Genomic DNA, 25625 nt, shown 5'->3' with positions numbered 1-25625 from the left:
ACAATTAACGAGGGTTGGGAAACAAATATATTTGAAACATTTGGACGTAGATACCTTAAATAATGTTGATAAATAACACAATTAACAAGAGTTGGGAAACAAATATATTTTAAACATTTGGATGTAGATACCTTAAATAATGTTGATAAATAACACAATTAACGAGGGTTGGGGAACAAATATATTTTAAACATTTGGACGTAGATACCTTAAATAATGTTGATAAATAACACAATTAACGAAGGTTGGGAAACAAATATATTTTAAACATTTGGACGTGGATACCTTAAATAATGTTGATAAATAACACAATTAACAAGAGTTGGAAAACAAATATATTTTAAACATTTGGATGTAGATACCTTAAATAATGTTGATAAATAACACAATTAACGAGGGTTGGGAAATAAATATATTTTAAACATTTGGACGTAGATACCTTAAATAATGTTGATAAATAACACAATTAACGAGGGTTGGGAAACAAATATATTTTAAACATTTGGACATAGGTACCTTAAATAATGTTGATAAATAACACAATTAACGAGGGTTGGGAAACAAATAGCCGGTTTGTTGTAAACCTTGTTTAGATGTAACAATACAGGTAAACAAGAGTCGCTTGATTGATTTGTGTTGTAATTTTCCATGTATTAATAAGTCAGTAGGTAGAATTTTGCAGAAAGTGTTATTGTTACACCAATAGGCTTTATGATGAAATATGTATTTAGACTAACACAATATGCATATACATATAGCAAGCAGTCGCTTTTCATTAGTTACTGTGTTCATTAGCAACAGAACTTTGAAAAACAAAAAATCATAAATCAAAAAACCTACTGTAAATGCTTAAATGCGTTATACAGTGTGTAAAGTGGCCACTCAAAACATATCAAAAGCCCTGTAAATACCTAGACTTCCATATTCCCTTCTCTAAAATATTCTCCACCTCTGTCGTAATTTGTCAATCGTAATGACTTGCTAGGGAGTGAAATCCAGTCTTTTGTCTACAAACATTTTTACAAATTGAAAATATTGAATTAAAACCAACTGGTCATAAAGAAGAAGTTTAAAAACGGTTTTTTTATTTTTTTAAAAAGAAATATTTGCGTTTTTATAATTTACGCAAATATTTCATTTTAAGGGCCATTTTCAACAAGTTGTAAATAACCCACTACCGTGAGTCCGAGACACTAGCCACGAGACCGCAACCCGACTAAAATTGTTTTCAGGCGTTGCCTAGTATGTGAAATAATTCAAACATATGAATTTCTTCACAACAATAAAGGTTTCAGCCCTTTAACTTCACTAAAATCAACAGATGGAAGAATTGAAGAAAAATGGATTTTCAAAGATAGGCAAAATGGTAAATAATGATAATGTCAATCATGTTATCACGCAGGAATAGATTCCGAGTGATTTTATCTGCATTTCGGGAGTCGGGAGATTAAAAAAAATATAAGCTTTTTACCGGGAGGATTCTGGAATTTTGGGAGGGTTGGCAACCCTAATTGTGACCTGTCATTGGCTGGTTTATGGGTCTACTTTACACAGGGTGTAACATTAACCATTCTGTTATATGGGGTGAAATCAAGTCCTCGTCTGCAAATATTTGAGCACACTCAAAATACTGTGGTCTGAAAATGTCCAAATTTATAATATAAAATACCGCAAATAATAGTACGTCTTATAACTCTGCACTTTTTACTGCATTTAAAACTTTGTGTATATTACACGCAACGATCCAGCGCAGTGCCTTATACATCATTAGGTGTCACTGGATAAATTATACTGAGGTCTTAGGTTCGACTCTTGGCAGGATGGACTTCGAATGTTGGTTTTAAAAGTGGTTCCACACTGCAATATTTCACTGTTCCTAGACTGGGACTTAAAGCGTAAGACTGATTATCTTATTGATTTATCAAGGGTTAAATGAACCTTTTACAGAAATTGTAGTAAAAAAATAATCACAGAAGTGAAAAAATTACAATGTAAAACATAATCTGAAATATGTTATATTAATGAGTTTGGTTGTGGTCCTGTGGCTAGTGTCTCGGGCTCACGGCTCATAAGTCCGTGGTTCGAATCTCACTCTACCCCAACTTGATTCCCATTTTTCTAATAGTAAGTTATTTACAATTCGTTGAAAATGGCCCTCAGAATCAAATGTTTTGGTAAATCATAAGAATGCAAATATATATATATATTTAAAAAAAGAATTAAAAAAAGAATTTAAAAAAAACTATTTTCGTTTATAGTTGCAGTAATAAATCTTTTAAACAATTAAAACAATATTATTCAACGTATTACAACAGACATGAAGAACATTTTACAGAAGGGAATATAGAAGTCTAGGCATCCACAGGGACCTGTCATTGGCTGGTTTAAGTGGCCACTTTACACATGGTGTAACATTCACTATTCTGCCTATGTTTAAACATCTATATTCCTTCGACTCTTCCATTTGTTGACGATTTTGAAGTTAAAGAGCGTATATAAAAAAGTTTTATATGGTATAAGTTTTATGAAAAAAAAACAATTTTAAAAAATTACATAAATCTATTGCTTTTCTAAAAAAATACCGAGTGAAACTGTAGTCATTTCAATTGATTAATATAAATTGTTTAAAAATGACAAATATTTGTTCAAACTGATTACCATACCTATGTATTCTAGGTGTGTTTGTGAGTGTATTTCGAAGTTGGTACGTGAATAATTATTGTTACTATATTTTTTTCATGTATTAAAAACGATTCATAAGCCATGCAATTCGAGTACAAATTCAGTGCCCTATGGACAACTGGGAAATGATAGTGATGAAACAACAATAAATTTGAACCAAATAAACACGATAAATTTATGCCAATGGTGCAAATACTGGTATTGAAAGATCTGTTGAAAATCTCATCTTCTAGACCATTTTCATGGTTGTACTCTAATGCCTGTATGCGCATACAAATCTCAAGGTGAGGAAAATACATTCTATTGTCATCACCTTCGGGTTATTCTCTGCATATGAGATTAGAATGTACTTTCCTCACCTTAAGTTTTGTCTCTGCATACGGGTATAAGTAAGTCGTAAAGACATGCGATAATAGATGTGTCGGTAAATGATTACAAAAAAATAGAATCCTCCGAAGAAACAAAATAGGTCCTTGTAAGTTTTTTTATTTAAAGCCCGAGCTTTAAATAAATAAAAACATGAATCGTACCTAAATCTTTGCTCTTATACAATCAATTTAAAGTCACAGACAAATGGACCATTCGATTGTGTAATTCTATTTATTAAAGTGCAATATACATACATGCATTACCTATAGTGTGTTAAATCCGTTTAATTGCACTTCTTTTTACATTTAATTCATTCAGACTATCTTTGTACTTCATTAGGTAATTTCATGTTGTTTTATACGATTTACAAAACCAATTTGATTCGGTTAGCAGTAAAAAGGTTTTTTGCTTGTGTACGAAAATTTCTGTAAGATTTGCGTATTTATTATTCTATTTTAATGATACTAATAAGGAAGAATACTGCGAAGTAGTAATAATCAAGAACAAATTAGAAACGGCTTTCAATATTTCATTTTATTCAAATAATTCTAAATCAAATTTTAACACAAAATAAAAATGCAGAACGCAGTTCATATTAAATGTCAATTATTTATTTTTCTCATTTGGTACTTGTTCTGAAATATATCCCAGCGCCTGTATTTCAATGGGAAGTTGACAGATTTTTCTTCAATTGCCCATAAATTTAACTCGAATTTTCTGTCCGAAAAATTAAATATTCACACAAACCGTTTTTAAAACATGCTCTTTTACAGGTTCTTATTCTTATTCTTAGTGGTGGGGGTCAGTGTTATACTAGCTCTTGACGTCACTGCGACCTGCGAAGATCTATTGTGACGGGTCCCCGTGAATAGTTCTCGCTCTCCAAGCCCAGGGCCACGTTTACTATAGGAAGTTAACAGAGTTATCTTTGACAATCTATAAAGAAAAACCGATATTTGTGAATGAAAATAAGTATATTTGCATATACATTTAAAAGTATCTTCGTCGGTAACCTATAATTGAACATGTTTAGAAGAAAAAAATGTATTCATATTCTGCTTTTCATACAAAAAACTTAATTTTACTTTGTAGATAAAATTGAAGATAAATGTAAACTTCTCATTGTAATCGGGGCCCAGGGTACGTATTCTGATGGGAAGTTAAAATTTATCTTCAATTTTATCTACAAAGTAAAATTAAGTTTTCTGTATGAAAAATATAATATGCTTACAATTTTTTTTTCTAACTATGTTCAATTACCGGTCATAATCGCGGCCCAAGTCTATAAAGAGCCTAGCTACTGTGTGGAAGGCGAGAGTTTACATTTTGGTAAATTTCCCCCTCCATTAGGTAGGGAGCGAGCTCTTTAACATCCTCAGGTTTAACCAGTGGTCCCCCGATGATGAAGTTTCTTTTATGATGTAAAGCATCACATTCACATAGAATGTGTCCAGGTGTTTTCTCATCTGCACTGCAGAACCTACATCTAGAAGTTTCGGAAAGGTTCATTCTAGAAAAGTTCGATTACAGGTTACCGACGATAATACTTAAATACAAATTTTTGTATGTAAAATTAGATTTTATTTTTTAGGCAAATGAAGATAACCAATTTTAACTATCTAATGTAAATAACTTCACATTGTAATCAGGGTCTAAATAAACGTTTTAAAGGTATGGACATATCGTTTTTCAATTAGGTAAATAAATGTTTATTTTGGTGTTAGACAATTAATATTGTGGCTAAAATACTCGTTCGAAAGTGGTAGTTTTTTCAAATTATTTCCTAGCTAAATGTATTTAAAACATGTTTCGACGTCATCATACTGAAAATAACTAAGCCTCAAATCATAGTTCTAAGAAAAACGATATAATAGTTAGTCAGTTAACCCTTCCGGGCCTAAAGGGGGTATCCGGTAGATATGAAAAAAAAATTAATAACTTTTTTGTTAATATTTTTTGATTTATTTAACACTTTATAGATATATACAATTTATAAACATATACGGGCGAGCACATTTCCTTGAGGCAATTTCTTCCTATCTATCCAAACTGTTCAGTTTGAGAAAACTATAAGTATACGGACATATTTTAGGTAAATATGCAGAATCTTATAATTTTATACAAAAATTTAAAATAAAAATTAGCTAAAAATGTACATTATACTATGCAGAAACGAAAGGAGAGGTGATGGGAAAAAAATGGAGATAGGAACAACTCAAAGATTTAGTTAGTAACATTGCAATCTTGATTTAAATGTAAATAAAGACGGGTTGTCTCTAACATTAGTGGGTGGGTAGATTATTTCACAATCGAGTAGCTACTACTGTGAAAGAGGAGGCAAAAAAAAAAACATATTAATTTCAAGTTTTGTATAATCCGACCCCATTATGTTAAAAATATATCAAAATTATCAGAATATTTTTCTGCCGAATTTTTCCAATAATAATTCACATTTGTCTTTGCTTTTCTCTCGTGCAAACAGCGAACATCACAATTCATCGCTTTTCAGTTTAATAACCGTCGATATATTTGGTCAGTAAACACGAGTAATTTTTGCTATTTGGGTGCAAATTTCCAGTCAGTTATGACTAGAAAAAACTAGATTTCGTGCTTTGCATTTTACATAACTTTCCGCACTCTCCGCCGCGCTAACACGAAGCGAGATTTTCGATCAGTGTTGTTCAACGTATGGCAGAAAGAGCAGCGCGATGCCATAATATAGCATCCTCCCGAAACAGTATTTTATAAACAAATGTATGTATTCCTGGTACCCCTGGTATTGTTTTCCCCTTTAGTCTCAGAAAGGTTATCAGAAAATACTTACCTACATCTTTCGATTTTAGTAGGTATCTCCTCGGAGTAATGATTCTATAGAGAAGCCCTTAAGCTTCATTACATGGTTTTTAGTTTGTACATTGGATTTTACCCCCTAGGTTAATGAAATATTTATTATGGGACATTCTAAAAAATATTTTAAAGTACTTTTCATATTTCACGTGCATTTTCGAGACGAAGATTTCATCACTTATTTAATGTATTTTTTACACACGCATTTAAGTCAAGTTGTGGTTTTGTGGTAGTTATATAACTGTGTACTTAACTCATAACAATCGAATAGAGAAATAAAAACAATATTTTTATTTTTACATCCCTGTTTTTTAGATCTTATTAATTGTAATAAAATAAACCACGAACGAAATTTTTTAGTAGTAGTAAATATACAAGATACTTTAAATGAAAAAGTTTTATGTTTTTCTTTGGAATAAATTATTCTTATATTTATACATGAGATACTATTAAAAACGTAGATAATTGATTATATTTGTAAGAAGTTTTGTAGTGAATATTTTCACTAATTTCAAAGAGTAGAATGGTTTTGAAATATAAAATACGTCATCAATTTTATCGAATATTTTCTATTGGCCATCAAAGAAAAAACAGAAAACGGCAGTCTCTGCTTTCCCTGATCAATCAACGATGAGTAGTATAAATCGACTGGATAAGATAAAAGAGTAGAAACGTACAAGTATTATTTACACACATCAGCTGAAAACTTATAGCGCAATATAATTTAATAATTACTGAAATTCTATAAGTGCCGTAATTTCAATTGAAACTCCATCAAAAAGACTTATGTTTCTTCATTTATTTAAAAAATACAATCACTTAACCATTGGCTATGGCGGTACTTCAACCTAACCTAGTTTATTTCCTAAGAGAACGAATTAATTATAATTACACGAATGCATCTTTCAAGTGAATGCTTTCACTATACCAAGAAAACGTAGATTTGTAAGTACACGTATAATTTTAACGAACACTCTATAAAATAGATCTATTATTCCAAGGCGAACCCATTTATTTTAACAAGAATCGTATTACATACGAATTAACCATCACACAATTGCCTTTTCAGATTGTAAAATGTTTCTTAGTTTCTACAATAAACGAGTCTTAGAGATAGAAGTGCCGAATTCGTCACGCAAGTTTACATACAATACATCAAACAGCTAAATACCTGACGTATGGACACGCAGCTTCGCTAATACATGGCTGAATTTAAAGTTGATTCTTCTTCTTCTCTGGGTGCATGACGCATGTCCGCTATCGACGTCTGCGATCATGCTGGCCAAAATAATTTATTTACGGCTGCTAGGGAAAGCTCCACCGAAGACTTGCCATACCACTGCCGCAAGTTCTTCAGCCAGGAAGTACTTCTCCTCAATTTGATTGTAATTAAATTTTGGCTCTTACAATTAGATGTGGGATCTCACATTTTCTGAGATCTCACATGATGTGTCCGAAATACTGCAATTATAGGATTTTAATAGTTTTTATTGTTTTTTTTCTTTACACATCACCGCGTCTTTATTTCGGACTCCATCTACCAATTGAATTTCGAGGATTTTTCTTTTCATCTACATCTCATTAAAATTGTTTGTTATAAAATTACATTATTGTAAAATACAATTTTATTTATTGAAAAATACTATTTACTTATTAAAATGATATGTAATAACGGACGCATAATGTGACGATATGTTATTTCCTATTTTACGTCGTATCTACATTTATTTACTGTCGCCTTATTTCTTCTTACTTGTTCATTATTTAAATAATGGTCAGCGTAAATTCCAACCGCATTATAAAACAGGTGACAGCATGCAGATATGAGTTTCTCATTTGTGTGTAAAAGAATTGGCCCACCATTTTGCAGATGCCGAAAAATTCAAACTGATTTAAATTTGAGAATTCCTTACACTGAACACATTATTCGGTAAAAAGGCAAATAAAAAGTCATTTGCGTTCCTGAAAACGAAGTATTTTTTATTATTATTCCAATGAACTTTTTTTATGTCTGATATTAAAATCAATTTAGCCACAAAATACATTAGAAAATAATTCATGCCTGATGCATATCACCAATTGCATAGACATTCTGAAATCAATACATTTAAAAAAACGGATTTTTAAAATATGTCAATTAATTAGTTTTTTCTCTTAATACAAAGAAGAAAAAATACGGATATATAAACAGAGACATAGTGACTTGAAAAGTTTGACCTACCTACCAGCATATATTATGGTAATTTACCATAGTAATCCTACCCATATATTAATTCAAATTTTCTGTCACTTGTAGGCTAACTAGATTTTCATTTTACGTTGACCTTCCTTTTTTTTTAACAATTTCAATAAAAAATCAGTATATCAAGTGTTATTTGTAAATTGAAATTTTAAACGCGATTACTCTAAAACTTAAAAATTTTAAACACAAAAATATGGTATTTTTAGCCTACATAATACTCGTATATATTTAGTAACCATAAAATATTAACTTGGCAATTTTTTCACATGTCTGACTGCTCTATTAACGAACTTTTAAGGATTTATTGTTTAACAGTGGATACAAAAATGCAACGAAGAATTCATGGATATTATTAAACGTGGTTTTACGGCATAAAGTTGTTAACATTTTTTATTAATCTGTCGGGTAAGCTTAGATTTACTAGATCAAAAATGTACGTGACTATAGCGATTTACGGCGGAAAAAATACTGCAAATGGTATAAAAAACCAAATGGCCTTATATTTTATGTACATTTTTGTTAGTCATGAAAAAAATAGGTACATTAATCGTGTGGGGCGTTAACATAACCATTGTGTTTGGTTTATTTTTAATATAAAAAACTTTATAACGTATCTATTTGTTGTATATTTTTAAAATTAATATTGATGTATCAGTATTATTAAACATTATTGGACATGTTATTTTGCTAGCCGCAAAAGCTTAGGAAAAATAATATCCAAATTTGCGAAGATAAGGGAGTACCCAATATATAGGAGTAGACAAATGAATAGGATGTTGTACGGAAATAGATATCGAAAAGGACTAAAAAGAAAGCTGAGGAATATGTTATATATGTTGAAGAATACTTGAATGTAGTTTTGCAAAAAACAAACAGCCAGAAAAATGGAACTGAGATGATAAAAAATTTTTGAAAAGAGTTAATTATCAAATCGACACAACAGTTGAACTGTTTTTATTATGAAAAATGGTTAATAATGCATACATTGTTTTTTTTTTAATAAAAAAGGATTTAATAATGTATGTGACCAGTTAAAATGAATTTTGACGTCCTAAAAAGCCAGCCATAGTAAAACTCTGATGTATGTTGAGTGTTTAACATATTATTAAGTATTTAACATATTATTTTATATGCAGATTGGGGTGCTTAATTGTAAATAATCACTTGATCGATTTGTTATAATAACTTTAAAAATAATTTGATTATGTGGAATTTCGGAGATTTTTTTGAGTCTGGCTAACCATACAATCTAAAATATACAGTTTGCAGAAAACAGCCCCATCTAACTTTGAATGATTGGTACCTCATTCAAACTTTGAATGCATGAAATGGCATTATTTATTAAAACATGTTTTTTTATTACGGGTTTAAATAATGAATTTATAAAATTAAAATACTGATGCATTTGTCTACTTTTATTTATTAAAGAGAACAAGATTTCCGGAGGCATTAATCTTCCCACCAGCATTTATGCCGTAAGATTTTTCTAGTGCTGTGAGTGTTTCTGCAATTTGAGAAATGCCGTTTTGTGATTAATACTATTTTCAGAAGGTGATCATTACAATTTTTTGTATGAAAGCGGTCCGGCTGTTTTTAGCAGAACATACAATTGACCTTACTGATAACACCAATATATAAATTTTTCAAAATTGTGGACTGGCTGCTTTCTACGTAACCACGTTCAATTATTATATGCATTGAAATAATTTTCTTTTAATGTTATTTTTTTAATTTTAAAATTTATTTTTAAAATTATACCATAATAAACTAATTTGTAACTGATGTGAAGTGCACAAACCTATGTATAAAAAAATAATACATTTTACAATTCAAAATGAGCCGTGCCTATGGGCTAGTGGAGTGGCTACATACACAATTAAAACATGTAAATGTAATATGTAAATTTCGTAAACTTCGTATCTACTTGTATTTTTTTTGTTAAGTAATTAAAATTTATAAAAAAGATAGTACAAGACAATACATCATCTCTTACGTGTTGTATTTTCGCACGAGTCGCGTGCTGATATTAGTTAAAATACTGCAATTTCTACTTTGATCCTGGCTTACTTTTTTCAATATTTCTTTTTAAATTTTAAACAAATAAACGGGTTTATTATACTAATCATTATAGATTCGTACAAAAATAGTTTTTTCCTTCTTTATTGAGGAAAAACTACAGTTATTTTATAAGATTATAAAATATAAAAAATAGTAGATACACCCAGTTAAAGTTTTTCACGAATGTTTTAAGAGAACATGTTACAGAGTAAAGAGAAAACATAATATATCATACAAGACAAGAGAAAAAAAATCACGTTAGAAAGTGAAGGGATGAAGAAATAGGAATGGAGGAGAAGGATTTTCATAATAAAGTTTACCGATTCAAAATTTTGACATGAGAATAACATGAACAAAATTAAAGCAACATAAACTTATTACACACTGACAAATGTTTCATTTTACAGTGTTTCAAAAAGTTTTTTTTTAAGTCACAAAATTTTTGAATTATATTTTTTTCATAGTCATAAAGTAAGTATTATTATTTTTCTAATATAACATATCCATGTTTTTATATTGACTGTTATTTAACTTAACTCATTGTACTGCTTTTTTTTATTTTGTGAAAGGTACTTTTGCCGTATAATAAATAAATAAAGACATTAATAAAATTTAATACACTTTAAAAGTATAAGTACTTAATAAAAATAATATTTTTCATATTAAATAGGCAAATACTAAGCTTTTCTTGGACTCTATGACCCAATTACGTTCTTCAGAAAATATCAAGACAACATATGAAAAAAGGATTCTTTTTTATTTCGAACGTATGTCCAGAAAAAAATAGTATCGTTAGAAGACAGAAATATTGATATCCCAAGAAACTGAACGACACAGGAACGATGATAAACGAGCGAGAGGGCAGTCACTTGCACGATAGACATATGAAGTAAGTTTATTTATGTAGTTTTCCTTAAATATAGCTTGGACTTAGACACGGAGAAAAGAGGCAAGGAGCCGTATCATGCATCTAGTTCCTGACATTGCAGAAGACAACGATGTTTAGTATATAGCAGGACAATAAAGAAGATTAACGGTTTTTATAAAGTATAATAACTAAGCATTTTGTCGAGTTTTATATCAAAAAGTCAATCAATTCCTTTGAATTTGAAGCGCTTCATGAAGCGCATTACCTTTGATAAAAACGCGAAGTATTATGTTATTTGTTAAGTACATGCTATTTAAACCGAAGGTTCAGTAGAAAGGAAATCGCTTGCAAATATTAATTACAAATTTTGTTCTCTAGGTCTTGCTAAATTTAAAAATGCGTTAAATAGTCCATGGTTTTTGTTAAATTTCTAACCTTCACTTAATCAAGAAATTGACACTGCGACAACTTTATAGTAAGTTATATTATTGTGACCTATGAACGAATCAGTAATATTACAACATTAACAGCTAACCTAGGTACCGGGTATACTATGTAGGCAGGTATTGGACTAATAATGCTCGGCCATAATGTCATAAAGGAACAATATAATAATATTATACGTTTCCTACTTGACTGAGCATTGAGCGTATGAGTTTACAGTAACAGAGGACAGGGTTGAACAAAATATTGCAAATTACACATCATTGACGTTTAAAAGTTGCAACACTTTACCAACTTTTATAGAGACTCGATGAGATGTCATTATCTAATGATTATATTGGAGCCGGACTGTGGTCCGTTAGCCAGTGTCGCGGACTCAACGATGAAAGGTCCGAGGTTCGAACTCCGCTCTATCACAACTTGATTCCCATGTTCCAATAGTACCTAAGTTATTTCGCTGAAAATGACCTCTAAATTGAAACGTTTGGGAAACCATAAGAACGCAAATATTTATTTATTATGATTTTAAAAACATACGTATTGTTATCCAATGACTTGTCTTATTTATTTATAAACGGACACATTTAAATTTTAATGTGCTTTCACGAAATACAATAAATGAAAAAATTTAATCTAGAAGAAAAAATAAATAGCAAAGACATGTATGTAAGACAAATATGTATGTAATATAAATTAGCAATTGATTAAGCTAAGATGATATTTAGCAATTTTTTGGGACATCATCCAAACAGTTTATATTAAATCTTTTTATGCACGTCTAGAGACATTGAAAAACTTCTTAATTTCGGAATAAGAATAATTTATTTTTTTCTAGATCCATTTCCCAGGTAATTTTTCTTAAAAAATAACAGCATTATTGATTCAAATCGATTAATATGAACGGTATACTAAGGGGATCAGATATTACAAAGAAGACATTACATTAAAATTGAAGTGTTTAAGTAATTATCGTCGTTTAACTTTTATTAAATATAACTAGATGTATTATTATAAATGCTATGAGCGTGGTATGTGTTACAAATCACGGGTATTGAAACAAGCATGGCAATCATTTATGGATTTTACTGATTAATAATTATTACATTCGACATTGTTTCTCATACTTTAAATATTCAGATTTTTTTTTACTTGTATTTACCAAGTCAAGCAAGCAACCTACTTGATACTCACTACGTACCAACCACTACATCTTCTGTGTATCCCTATATTTTACTAAAACTCACACTCTCTTGTGCTTCGAAAAAAAAATCGTATAATATTTCGTCATCAATCTTTTAAAATGTTACCATTTTTTTTTAACTAGACGCCCTGTAATTTATCATATATGTTACATTTTGCAAAATGCTATATTTCTAATTTCGACTTAACTAACACCCCGAAGTACTGTATTCCCGCTTAATATAACATTGGTAATATTAAATTCTTACGATTATTAATTTAAAAAAAACTCACTAAGTGGCTTTGTGTATCAGTGACATTACATCAACGTTTGACAGCCGGCAATTTTGCAAGAAAGATTGTGTTCCTTATTTTTCTCAAATTAAATTTTATTTTTTTTTTTTTAAATTTAAATTTCATTGATAAACTCTTACGGGTTACAAACATTTAACAAAATATTTTCACTTTTAAAATTCACATTCTACTGTTAATAAATATTTTTAACATCTTTTGTAAAGGTTGTTCGAGTCTTTGGTTGAATAGTTATCTAATTCTTATGATATTTGATGAGTTTTTAAATAATACTAATGTCATTTCCACTCAGACTATTTTTAACAGATACGCTAATTAATTATTTAAAAAAATGTTTTTTTTCTTTCTAATTTTGATGCGTTAATAAACTTAATTTTTAACGAAAAAAATATTTTGTTTAATTTGAATGTAAAAAAAATATTCGCACAGTATAGGGTAAAGTAAATCAAACCGGATATTAAAGCCAAAACGTCATGGACCATTAAACCAAAACAATGCACATAATATAAACGCTCCTTTATCAAAAAGTAAAAAAAATCTAAAAAACTTTTAAATAGTTTTTTCTGTTGTTCATAGATGAAATTTAAAATATTTGAACACGTTTACACAAACATGCAGAATGTAAATATTTAAAAATCAAATACAAATTCTTCTCGAATCTTACGTACGTAACAAATACTGAAGTGTTTTTCCAGCTGAAAAAAAGTTCCGATTTTAAATACGAGTATAACTAGGTATCGAGAGGTATTTTCTTATGGGTGCCATTTCTTTGCTTGTTTTACGAGGTTATAGCATGCAAATTATTTAACTTGTGTATTATCCATTAATGAATGCGGAAATTTGCAATAAAATCATGAAATACCGCAAATTTTGAAACGAACCGATTATTACTTCAACGTTGGTCGACACAGCGCTGCGCATTGATAGTCATGCATTGACGCTGGGGGCGCCATGAGTCAAATAATAGACCTAAGTTTTGGAAATGAATGGGTTCTGAATATCGATGTGTTCCTTTTGTACCCCGTATCTAATTCCCGTAATGAGTGTCACGCAGTTCTCCTAAAGTAAACACTTTACCGTGCGACACGAACTGATATCAAATTTGAAATTGTATCAAAATGTGAAAGCAACTCGCACGTAAGTCGAAACCAGCGAACTGTGGTTAGGTCTATGCACGATTGTTCAACAGCGGGACGCGACAAAACCACGCTTACCTACTATAAATCTGCCATTTTGTCGAGTCAATATCCACAATACATGAACTTTATTTCCATTGTCAAGGTTCATCAATAGATTATAATATATGCATACCTAAAACACATTAAAAAAATGTAAATTGGGGAAATTGCAAAAATAATTTGATAATTATGGCAGTTCTGCCATTAGGGATTTAAAAAAAACAAGTTTTGCTTAAGCTAAACTCTATATTTTTTTTACGATACAATTTAAACTTCTGTTTGTCGTCGCAATTTTTTAATTTGACGTTAAAACTACCATAAACGACATTTACCAGATTTTATGACGAGTCTAAGTAAAATTCCAATTAAATAACCACTAAACAGTATAAATACTGAAGGCGTTGACTAAATGTATTAGAAAAGTGTCAAAATCATTTAAAGGTTCAATCCAGCGACGTAGAAATGATTTGTTACGTCACAATTTTGACTACTCACGCGTAGGTCGTGCGTGGATCGTGGAAATAAAATATTTTAGAGTCACTGTGTGCCCACCATTTGCACGCTTTATTTTTAACTCGTTTGGCAAGAAATCAATATCTGAACTACTGACACTATGACTTGTAATATTGTCTCCCCTCCAAAGTGTTAAGGTTTATTACATAATGTACTCAATCAATATGACCACCATGACGACACTTCACTCAATTAATTTTTAGTTTTAACGTTATATCATGACGCGAAACCTTCTGCCAGTGTCATTTTAGGGCGAAGACAAGTATTGCTTGGAAAACAACACGCACTTGCATTTTTTCACATGCCATTGATAATTGTAAAAAATAATTAAAACCAATATTGGCTTTTTCATTATAATTTAAATGCTTATATAAACATCGGTTACTAAATTTGTATTTAACGTTTCTATCTATCTAATGGAGCGAGATATTCGTATTTAGAGATGGAGTTCGCTTTACAATTATTTATTTCACACACTTTTTCACTGAATACAGCATGGAAATTAGGATGGAATGGGATTCATACAGTTCTTTCATTTGTGTTAGAATAATTTCATATTTTCAATTTCTTTTATTACTAAAGGTGATTGATTAAAATAGTTTTTCTCGAGAAGCAATAGTGATTTTGTACTGCACTTGTGTTGCACCAATGCAGACGTAAATCAAAAGGATTTTTTTCTTCCTAAATTTAGTAAAATAGTTACTTTATTCTATTTTAAAACTTGTATTAAAGATTGTTGTTAAAAATATTATTCTACTGTATTAACACAGAATTCTTAAAATACTTAATAAGATGGATTCTTGGTTTTATAATGATAATTTTTATATTTTTTTTTTTCGTGAAATTGACAAAGGGTATAAATTTGATTTAAAGCATTCTCCCCATCCCACAATTCCATACCGTAAAGTCGATTGTACGGGTGATCCAATAAGAGTGCAAGATTTAATTTAAAAATAAAAAACATGGTTTTTTTGAGCGAGTGATGATATTTTTATTGCATTGTATAGTAGACATTTATTTATTTATTTATTTAAACGCCTTTTAAAGCTTTTACATGTTTTACACACATATGTACAAATAAAGACAGACATGTATTTTACAAAGAAGTAGCAAAAAAAATATAAACTATTTTTAGAAGAAAAAAAAAATATTAAAAATATCATCTTTACATATTAGAATAAAAGTGGAAAGAAGTGCATTTTTAAATATGAAGACAGAAATGCATTTTACACAAAGAAAGGAGCAAAAATAAAAATGAATTAAGAAGAGAAAGAAAAATAAAAATGAAATAAAAAAAATAAGAAAAATCATTACATATTAGTAGAAAATATATAAGGATACATAAAAATACATACAGGTATTGCAGTGGAGAACAGGAGTACATTTTTGCGTATAAGTTGTATTAAAATAATCTTAAAATTAGAAGAAGTTAGAAAAATACTCATTTAGAATACATATATAAGAGAATCAACATAGTATTATTTAGGTATTACAATTTGAAGATAGTAAATTGATACACTGCCTTTTAAAATTCAAAAGTGTTATATTAAATATATCTAGACATGTTCCGATTACGTATGGAATGAAATATCTGGCATATGGCCCCCGCGGCTCTGAACACCGGCCCTTGCTCTTTTCATGATATTTTCGATGACTTTTTGACAAAGCTGTGGCTCTATCTCACCGATGACGCGTTGGATCTCATGTTTTTGTCTATCTCAATGCTAAGATATTATATCTGGTTACATTTTTTTATTGTATAGATGGTAATTCATCATTATTTTCCTATCCGCAACCTTTCGTGGATAGGGCGCTGCATTGGCACTTAAATCGGATCTAGATCATTTTTGAAACCTGTAAGGTAAGGTGATCAGTCTTATGTTTCAAGTATCAGTCAGGGATAGTGAAATATTGAGGTGTTAAACCACCATTGAATTTTTTTTCATTATCGACACTGCTAGGAATCGAACTTATTATCTTAAGGATGGTAGGCGAACGAGCCAACTACTATACAACGAGGCGGACTTATCACCACTCGATTTCTTTATTCTGGACGTTTATCCGAGAGCAGCCATCGAGTCGAAAACACTTGTCCGGGGTTCTGGTTCTGGTTCTGGTTTTATTTCACACACAGAACTGTATTATTTCTCCCTGGACACAGATATAATAATTACCCGAGTGATTTTATTTTTACCTACATTCACTAAGTATTGTTTGCTGTATGTATGTTTATCGATAAAATCAAATTATGAAATTAAATTAATTGTAAACTGCGCAGTTTATAAGAAAAAGATTGAAAACGAAAAAAATAAATATTCTTTTTTATAAAAAAATACCAAAGTGAAATAATACTATACATGAACATAGAAAGTCTCATTTCGCACCACGAAGAAGTACAAATATTACTGGAAAAATCTAAACCGCTGATGTTAATGTTAAGTGAAACCCATGTTACGGAAGACATACAAGATTTTGAAATAAATTATAAAGGGTATACTACAGTAAGGTGTGACTCAAATAGCAGACATACAGGGGGGGTAATAATAATTATCAAACAAGGAATCATATTTGATGAAGTGACTAATAAATCGTATGAGAGAGAGTACTGGATATTAGGAATAAAGATTAGAAAAGGACCGAGAAAGGGATATTACTGTGTAATATACAGATCACCAAATTCAAGTGCTAAAAAATTCCTAGAATATTTTGATGAATGGTGCCAAAATGTGCTGATAGAAAAAAATTTTAATGTGATTGCAGGTGACTTCAACATAAATCTAAATCAAAGTAATGATACCTATACCAAAAAGGTACTGAAAATAATACGACAAAACGGTATGAAACAACTAGTAACAAATGATACAAGAGTTACAGAGACATCCTCAACTTTAATTGACTATGTTATAAGTAATGATTTTAATCTGAATGTAAAAATAGTTGACGATTATAAGATCACGGACCACAATACAATTGAAATAGGATTAGAAGGCTTTAAACAAGATAATATTCATGGATGTAAATACATAAAAAACTTCAAATGTTATGATAAAGTATCTTTTCTGAAAAAATTAGAAGAAAATCAATGGTCAAACTTGAGCGAACTTTCATTCGAAGAAAAAGTTGATAAAATGATACAGTTCATTGAAAAAACTGTCAATACAGTTATACCAGAAATGAAAATAATAAACAAACCGTACAACAAATGGTACTCTAAAGACTTAAAAATAATGCGAATGGAAAGAGATAAGTACTATAAATTAACAAAGCTCACGGGAAGCCACATAGACTGGGAAAACTATAAAAAAAGTAGAAACAAATATGTCAAAGCACTAAAAGAAAACAAAAATAATTATTATGTTTGTAAAATCGAAAAAAGCAAAAATAACTCAAAAGGATTGTGGAAAAATATTAAAGGTATGATCAAAAGTGAACCAATTACCAATATTGATGAAAATATAGAATTTCCAAAGGACTTGGGAGACGACAGAAGCTTGGCAAATCGTTTTAACACCTACTATATAAAAAGCATAATTGAAATAAATGAGAGTATTCCGGTGGAAGAAGCAGAACAAAATAATAATGTGCATTTATATAATGACTTTGCTTTTGAAGAAATATGTGAACAAAAATTACTCGCTATTCTAAAATCTATGACATCCAAGGCAAGTCCCGATGGAATAACCATAAATTTGATGTGTGATGCTTTTGCTGTAATTGGAAAAACTTTTGTAGAAATAATTAATGAATCACTTAAAACAGGAGTTTTTCCGGAGAAGTGGAAGATATCTACAGTAGTTCCCATACCAAAAATAAAACAACCAAAAAAATGTGATGATTTTAGACCTATAAATACTCTACCAAAATATGAACAAGTTCTGGAAAAAGTAGTAAAGATGCAGCTTACAAAATTTTTAGATGTAAATAATATTTTATGTGATCAACAATCGGGATTTAGGTTTAAAAATTCATGTGAAATGGCCCTTAATATTGTTATAGATGACTGGAAAGAGAACATCGATAAAAATAAATATGTAGTTGCAGTGTTTTTAGATTTTAAAAGAGCGTTCGAAACTATTGACCGAAATATAATCATTAAAAAATTAAAAAATATTGGTATTAAAAACACGGAAATAAAATGGTTTGAAAATTACCTCAACAATCGCACGCAAATGACAAAGGTTAATAATGAAACGTCAGATCAACAAAAAAATGATTTGGGAGTTCCACAAGGATCTGTTCTGGGACCACTATTGTTTATTTTGTACATAAATGATATGACTTTAACATTGTCTGATTGCCAAGTTCGACTTTTTGCAGATGATACCTTAATTTATGTAGCTGATAACGAATATGATTCAGCAATAAGGAAAATAAATGCAGAATTAAAAACAGTCTCCAAATGGCTTAAAGCAAATAAGCTAAAACTTAATGTAGGAAAAACAAAATGTATGATAGTGGGTAAGAAACGCTGTTTTAACAGTGATCACAGTGTTGAATTAGATGGAGAAGTTCTTGAGAATGTTGAAAGCATAAAATATCTAGGAGTTTGGATTGACTCTAAATTATCTTTTTCAAAAAATGCAGACTATACGAGTAAGAAAATCGCAAAGAAGGTATCCCTGTTAGGAAGGATAAGGAATAAATTAGACATTAAAACCTCTCTGCTGATATTTAAAAGTATTATCGTTCCCCACATTGATTATTGCTCCAGTATTTTATATTTAAGTAATGAAGGAGATCTAAAAAGACTCCAAATAATACAAAACAAAGCGATGAGGATAATATTAAGATGTGGGAGACGAACAAATGTTAAGAAAATGATTCAACTTCTAGATATCATGACAATTGATCAAAGAATCAAATTCAATGTTGCCAATGAAATAAACAAAATTATTAAAGGAATAGTTCCGAGATATTTTCAAGATAAACTAAAAAATAATGAGTTCTTTCATAACTATGCAACAAGAGGATCTAAAAATATAAGACTGGAAAAAAAATCAAAAGCAATGTCCCAGAACTGCCTTATGTACAAGGGAATAAAACTGTTTGAAGAAATGCCAGAAAGCATAAAAAATGAAATTAATGTAAATATATTTAAAATTAAATGTAAAAAGTATATATGTGAAAAATATTAGGTAGTAAATAGTGAATATAATTAATGAAAATGTACATATGAAACAGTGAATATTATAAATTAGGATTTTAAGTGTATAATAGTGATAAATAATGTTAGAATAAGTATAGATGTAAATATTGTGTTGTAAATATATATTAGACTATGTAAATACATAGAACTAAATAAATAAATAATAATAAAAAAAAAAAAAAAATAAATAAAATTTCATAACTTTCGACAATTCGCAATAAATTCAAAGATAAATAATTAACTGCATTTGGAACTTAGTGCTTCAATACAAACGAGATGGTACTTAGGTACTCTGCAGATAACATTTTTTTCATATTTTCTGCGTTTTACCTCTTGATAAAACTGTTAGTTAACATTTGTACATACCCACTTACCGACTTTTTTACTGTCCGCCGGTTTTGAGACACATATGTCACTTCATCAGAATACCAACTACGCTAAAATGCAAACTCCATTGTACACCTTCGCCATAGTAGTTGCGTTAAGAGTACACGCGGTCAGACTTTTCTTCATACAAAAGTTTTCCCGTAATTTCTTCCTAGATTATGACACTAAAGCAATGATTTTTTTACACATTACAGATATTCACCATTGGCGTGCTCTCATTGTTTTGTTTTTTTTTTAAAATGTTTCTTATGGGAGCAAGGACCACCCAAAAACCCTTAAAAGCACCCAGTTTTATCCGCGGTCTTCGGACGTACGGTATACAAATATGATAGCTATTTTTTTAAAACGTAGAAAGTACCGAAACAGACAATTCTGATGAATTTTTTCTTTTAAAAAAAACAAAATCAGTTCAGTTTTAGGGTATGGAAAATAGAATTACGAGACCTCGGCTTTGTCGATTTTAGGCTAGGCATAAATAGTTCGGCGTGTATTGGTTTTTTTGCACAGTATTCGGAGAGCCATCTGTAAGAGTGACAGAAAAACTGTATTAAAATACCTGTTCATCGAATCGCTCTACGCCGCATATTCTCTTAAGCACGATGATCAAAAGTTCTAAATAATATCGCGAGACAAAACTTAATTTATAAGCTTGGATATTTGCACTGTTCCGGTAGTGAACATTTCAAATAACATTGAATTTGACTATTACTAGTTATTCTTTCAATTAGCAGTCACGATTTAACCCTTGTCACGTTTCGATATCGTACTGGTAAAACGCCTTTGTTGAATTATGGCCAATAAATTATTTTAGCAGTTACACAATGTGTACTCATAATGTCCCATAATTCAAAAGTTTGGGATCAAAAATGTGGTAAGAACAATTATTAATATGAGTATTATCCCATTTTGGTACCCAGAGGTGCATAAGGCACGGCTTTGGTAAACCAAATGAAGGATATATTGATAATTTGTAGTATAAAGGTAAGGTGATTAGTCTTACGCCACAGGTGCCAGTAGACTGGCTAGTATTGCTAGTTTTGTTGCTAGAGCAACAATGAAATATTTGATTTTTAGAATGAACTATTTCACGTCTACCCTGGCAGGAATCGGCCCCAGGACCCTAGGAACGCGTCAAACACCACACAACGAGGCCCGTTCACGCGATTTCCTTGTTCAGGACTTTTACCTGAGAGTAGCCATTGAGTCGAAAACACCCGTCCATGTGTCTATTTCACACACAGAACAGTATTTTTCATCCTCCAGGACACATCAATTATAATTGATTTACCTCAGAGCTCTATAATGTACAAACGTTCTTTGTTTCAGGTCCTGACTAGCTAGAAAATTTCTGTCTTCAGGCAGGACCTTCTTTGTTGTTTATATTTTTTTATTAAATGGCGTTTAAACAATTCAAGTAAAAAAGAAAACATACCAATATGTATTATTATTTTTTTTTTTTATAAAAAAAAAAATATTCGCGTTCACATAATTAACTCCAATATTTCAATCTTGGTGACCATTTTCTACGAGTTGTAAATAACTCACTTTTAGAAAATAGAAATCAATTTGGGGAAGAGGGGGGTTCGAACCTCGGATCTCTGTTCTCTGATCCGTGAGTCCGTAACACTAGCCACGGGACCACAACCCGATTCGTATTCGTTCGTTAATAATTGAAGCATAAATATTAATTACAAAATATACTATTAATAATTCAATAATGAAATTTAAATGTAAATAATAAAAAAGATAATTAAAATAAACATAAATTACAAAAAAAAATGTTGTGTTTATATTATGTCCAAATCATTGTAAAATATTTTTAAGTCTGGTGACAAGTTTAATGTTAAAAATTATAGACCTATATCAATGTTATCTATTGTACCAAAAATATCTGAATCTTTTATAAGAAAAAAAAATCACCTGTTTTTAAAAATGTATTGATGGATCAGCAATATGGATTTCGGGCTGCCAAATCCTTTACAACCAATCTGCTTTTTATACTACTGCTATCACTAAACTTGTGCTCTTGAAGACAATCTTCAGGCTGATGTCCTTTATACAGACTTTTCTAACGCTTTCGATAAAGTCAATCACATAATTGTTCTGTCTAAATTACAAGTCATTGGTGTGCTCGTAAGAGATAATTTATTATCATTTTTCAGGTTTTACCTAAGTTAAAGGAAACAGTTGATTCAAATAATTATTTTTTTGTCTTCTCCGATCACTGTTACTTCTGGAGTACCCTAAGGAGCTCACCTCACTCAATTATTATTAAATATTTTTATAAATGATATTATCAATGTTTTTTGATAATGACAACAAGATAGTTAAACTTATGGAATCTCCCAATGATTGTCTCCTTTTTCAACACGATATCAATTGTTTTAAGGAATGGTGCGACATCAATTGTCTTCAACTTAATATTGACAAATGTAAAATAATATCTTTCTCGTGACGAAAAAAACCTATACAATTCAACTACAAATTAAAAAATATTTCCTTTTCAATGGTTTCGTCAATAAAGGATCTTGGCATAACTTTAGATAGTAAACTCTCCTGTCGTGAAGACATTGATTGTAAACAAATCTTTCAAATTTCTCGGTTTTACCAATAGAATGACGATGAATTACAAACATGTTAATACCATCAAAACTCTTTATTGCTCACTAGTTCGACTCCATCTAGAATACATTTCTCCTATTTGGTCTCTATTCTACAGAACTAATATTGATCATATCGAGTTTGTCCAATATCGTTTTCTAAAAAAAGTGGCATGGTTGCTCGGATTACAAAGGAGTAATTATTTCTATTTTGAAATAGAGAAATCTCTTAATCTATCTTCATTGGAGAAACTTAAAACTGAAATGGAACTTACATATATGCATTTTCAAAATATTTAATGCTATATGTGATGTCCCACCTCTGTTGCAATCAATTTCTTTTCATGTTACCAACCAGTTTACTTTAATTACTCTAAAATAAAAAAGTACATTATAATCTTTTACAGAATATTTTCTTTTCTCTTTCTTATATTACACAAAAATATTATACCTGTCTATTTATTATGGGAGCAAAAATTCATAAACATTTCTTGTTTACCCACGAACAGACCATGCCTTTATGGGATTTTTTGTTTACTATTTTTACTGTTAATATGTATTTCACTGCTATGTAATTTAATCCTTAATTTTTTCAATACTCTGTTTACCTCTTACGTATATTGTAAATAAATAAATAATAATAATAATAATAAATGTCACCGGAAGTAAAAATCTGCTATTTATTAAATCTTCTAAGAACAACTTTTGTTTTTATGCCGCAAAGTCCGGAATGTGTAGATTAGTCAATTCGTCACACGACTTGGAATTCTTTGAGATAGATCTTTCGGCTTTTTGTACATAGATAGATCACTACGCGACTAAAACAGTGTAAGATGAAGCTGGCATAATTTAGCTCGAAGTCTTATGTTTTTCGTTTTTATGAATATGTTGAATATCGTTATTGTATTGCCCTTGTTTGTCTTTGCTACATAGTTTTATGTTCGTTTTGTTCAGTTACTTGTGTATTTATGTTTCTTCATGTAACTGTTGTGATTGGCTTATGCCGTATATATAATAAATAAATAAATAAATAAATAAATAAATAAATAAATAAATAAATAAATAAATAAATAAATAAATAAATAAATAAATAAATAAATAAATAAATAAATAAATAAATAAATAAACATAAAGTTTAAGAAATCTCATTTTAACAAGGAAAATGAAAGTCTTAGTAATTGCATGGTCTTTAATTGATTACAAGATTTGTAAACCGAATTGATGAAATAATTGATAAAAGCTAAAAAAACCGAAAAAAAATCTTTGAAAATCAATAGAATATGGATGATCGGAATAGTAAATACATAATACAAAGCGTGATAAGAGCTTAATTAAATCAGCCAATGAAACGTTGTAAACCTTTGAAATACCTGAACTTACACGAACAATCATCCCTCAAAAAATTGTCTGCGTTTGTTAAGACGAAATTTGTATTTTTTAATGTCACTAAAAAAATATTGAACAATTTCATTTTTAGGTAATGGCCAAATGCATCGATTTATTTTATTAAAACCCTATCAAGACTTTTAAATATTTAGAATTAACTTTAAAAAATATTTAATGGGCTCAGAACCAATAATATGTTTCCACAAATTGAACAATATAATAAAAGAAATATGAGACATAAATATATATTACGTATATAATGGTTAGGTAAAAAATAAATTAAAAAATAACCAACATATGCTTGTTGTAAATGAACCGCGGTTTGGATGGGGATGCGCGTGGAGGATAAAGAAGAGAGAAGGGAGGGTTAAAAAATATACATATAGTCGGGATCGTAGAATAACGACGGAAGTGCGAAAAATACGACGTTGACTTTTATTTATATTTGATCTTGAATATGTTATATTCAGGCTTTTATTCCATGTTTGAAAAAAAATATATTACAACCCAATTATCAAATCATATACTTTTGTACTCATATAGTTGCGATATAATGTGTCAAAAAAATAATTTAAACTGGTCTCACGTAAAGTTAAAGTAAATAACACGCGTCGTTGTTCTACGATCATGATGTTATTTGGCATTATAGTACCTGTACACATATTGAATTTTAAGTACTAATTTCAGTGCAATGTATTTGTATAGTCTTTATTGATTTAGTTGAAATTGGCGAATATTTTCATGCAATCAATTTCGTCTGTTTTGACGAAAACGTAACAATTTTTAAATTAAACATATTTTAACAAAACATTATTTAATAATAATAATGGCTTAGTAGATTTAGATACCAGATTTATATAAATCAAATGTTTTTTTCTTAAAAATCTAATGTAATACATTTATAGAATATTTTTTTTTTTTATTAATAAATTTCATAAAAGGTACATGTATTTAAAAATTTCATAAATATCTACTTTTACACATCTAGTAAATGTTATCACTGTAACTCTCTAAAAAAAGAGACTAACTCTTGTGCTTGGAGAGTGACTTACACTGTTGTAGTTGTTTATTTATAAGAGTTAATATAATTTTAAATACAAGTACACGAGAAAAAAAAACGAAGTATAAATAAAGAAAAATCATTAAACAATAATAGATTCATACTTATTAAAATTTAAAGTAGGTTTTACACATGAAACTGTTGTAGTTGTTTATTTATAAGAGTTGATATGATTTTGAATATACGAGTATATTAGAAAAATAAAATAAAAAACACAGAATATATATTTAAAAAAAACATAAAATAATAATACATTCATACTAATAAACATTTAATGGACTTTTTACACGTAGTCAAAAAATTTCTTTAGATTTACTTTATATTTATTTATTAATATATTATTTTAAAAAGTTT

At 29.6% G+C, this 25625-nt stretch overlaps 1 protein-coding gene across 1 annotated transcript in view; it reads left to right on the top strand.

Moving 5' to 3' along the window:
* LOC148284931 (uncharacterized) overlaps nt 1-25625 on the top strand; it is a 180767-nt gene that overhangs the window by 4207 nt on the left and 150935 nt on the right. The window lies entirely within an intron of this gene.

The sequence above is a fragment of the Micrasema longulum genome, unplaced genomic scaffold (genome assembly GCF_059751315.1).
Source record: "Micrasema longulum isolate JH-2025_06_02 unplaced genomic scaffold, ASM5975131v1 h1tg000076l, whole genome shotgun sequence".
In the NCBI taxonomy this organism is placed as follows: domain Eukaryota; kingdom Metazoa; phylum Arthropoda; class Insecta; order Trichoptera; family Brachycentridae; genus Micrasema; species Micrasema longulum.
This window is presented reverse-complemented; position numbering and strand designations above follow the sequence as displayed.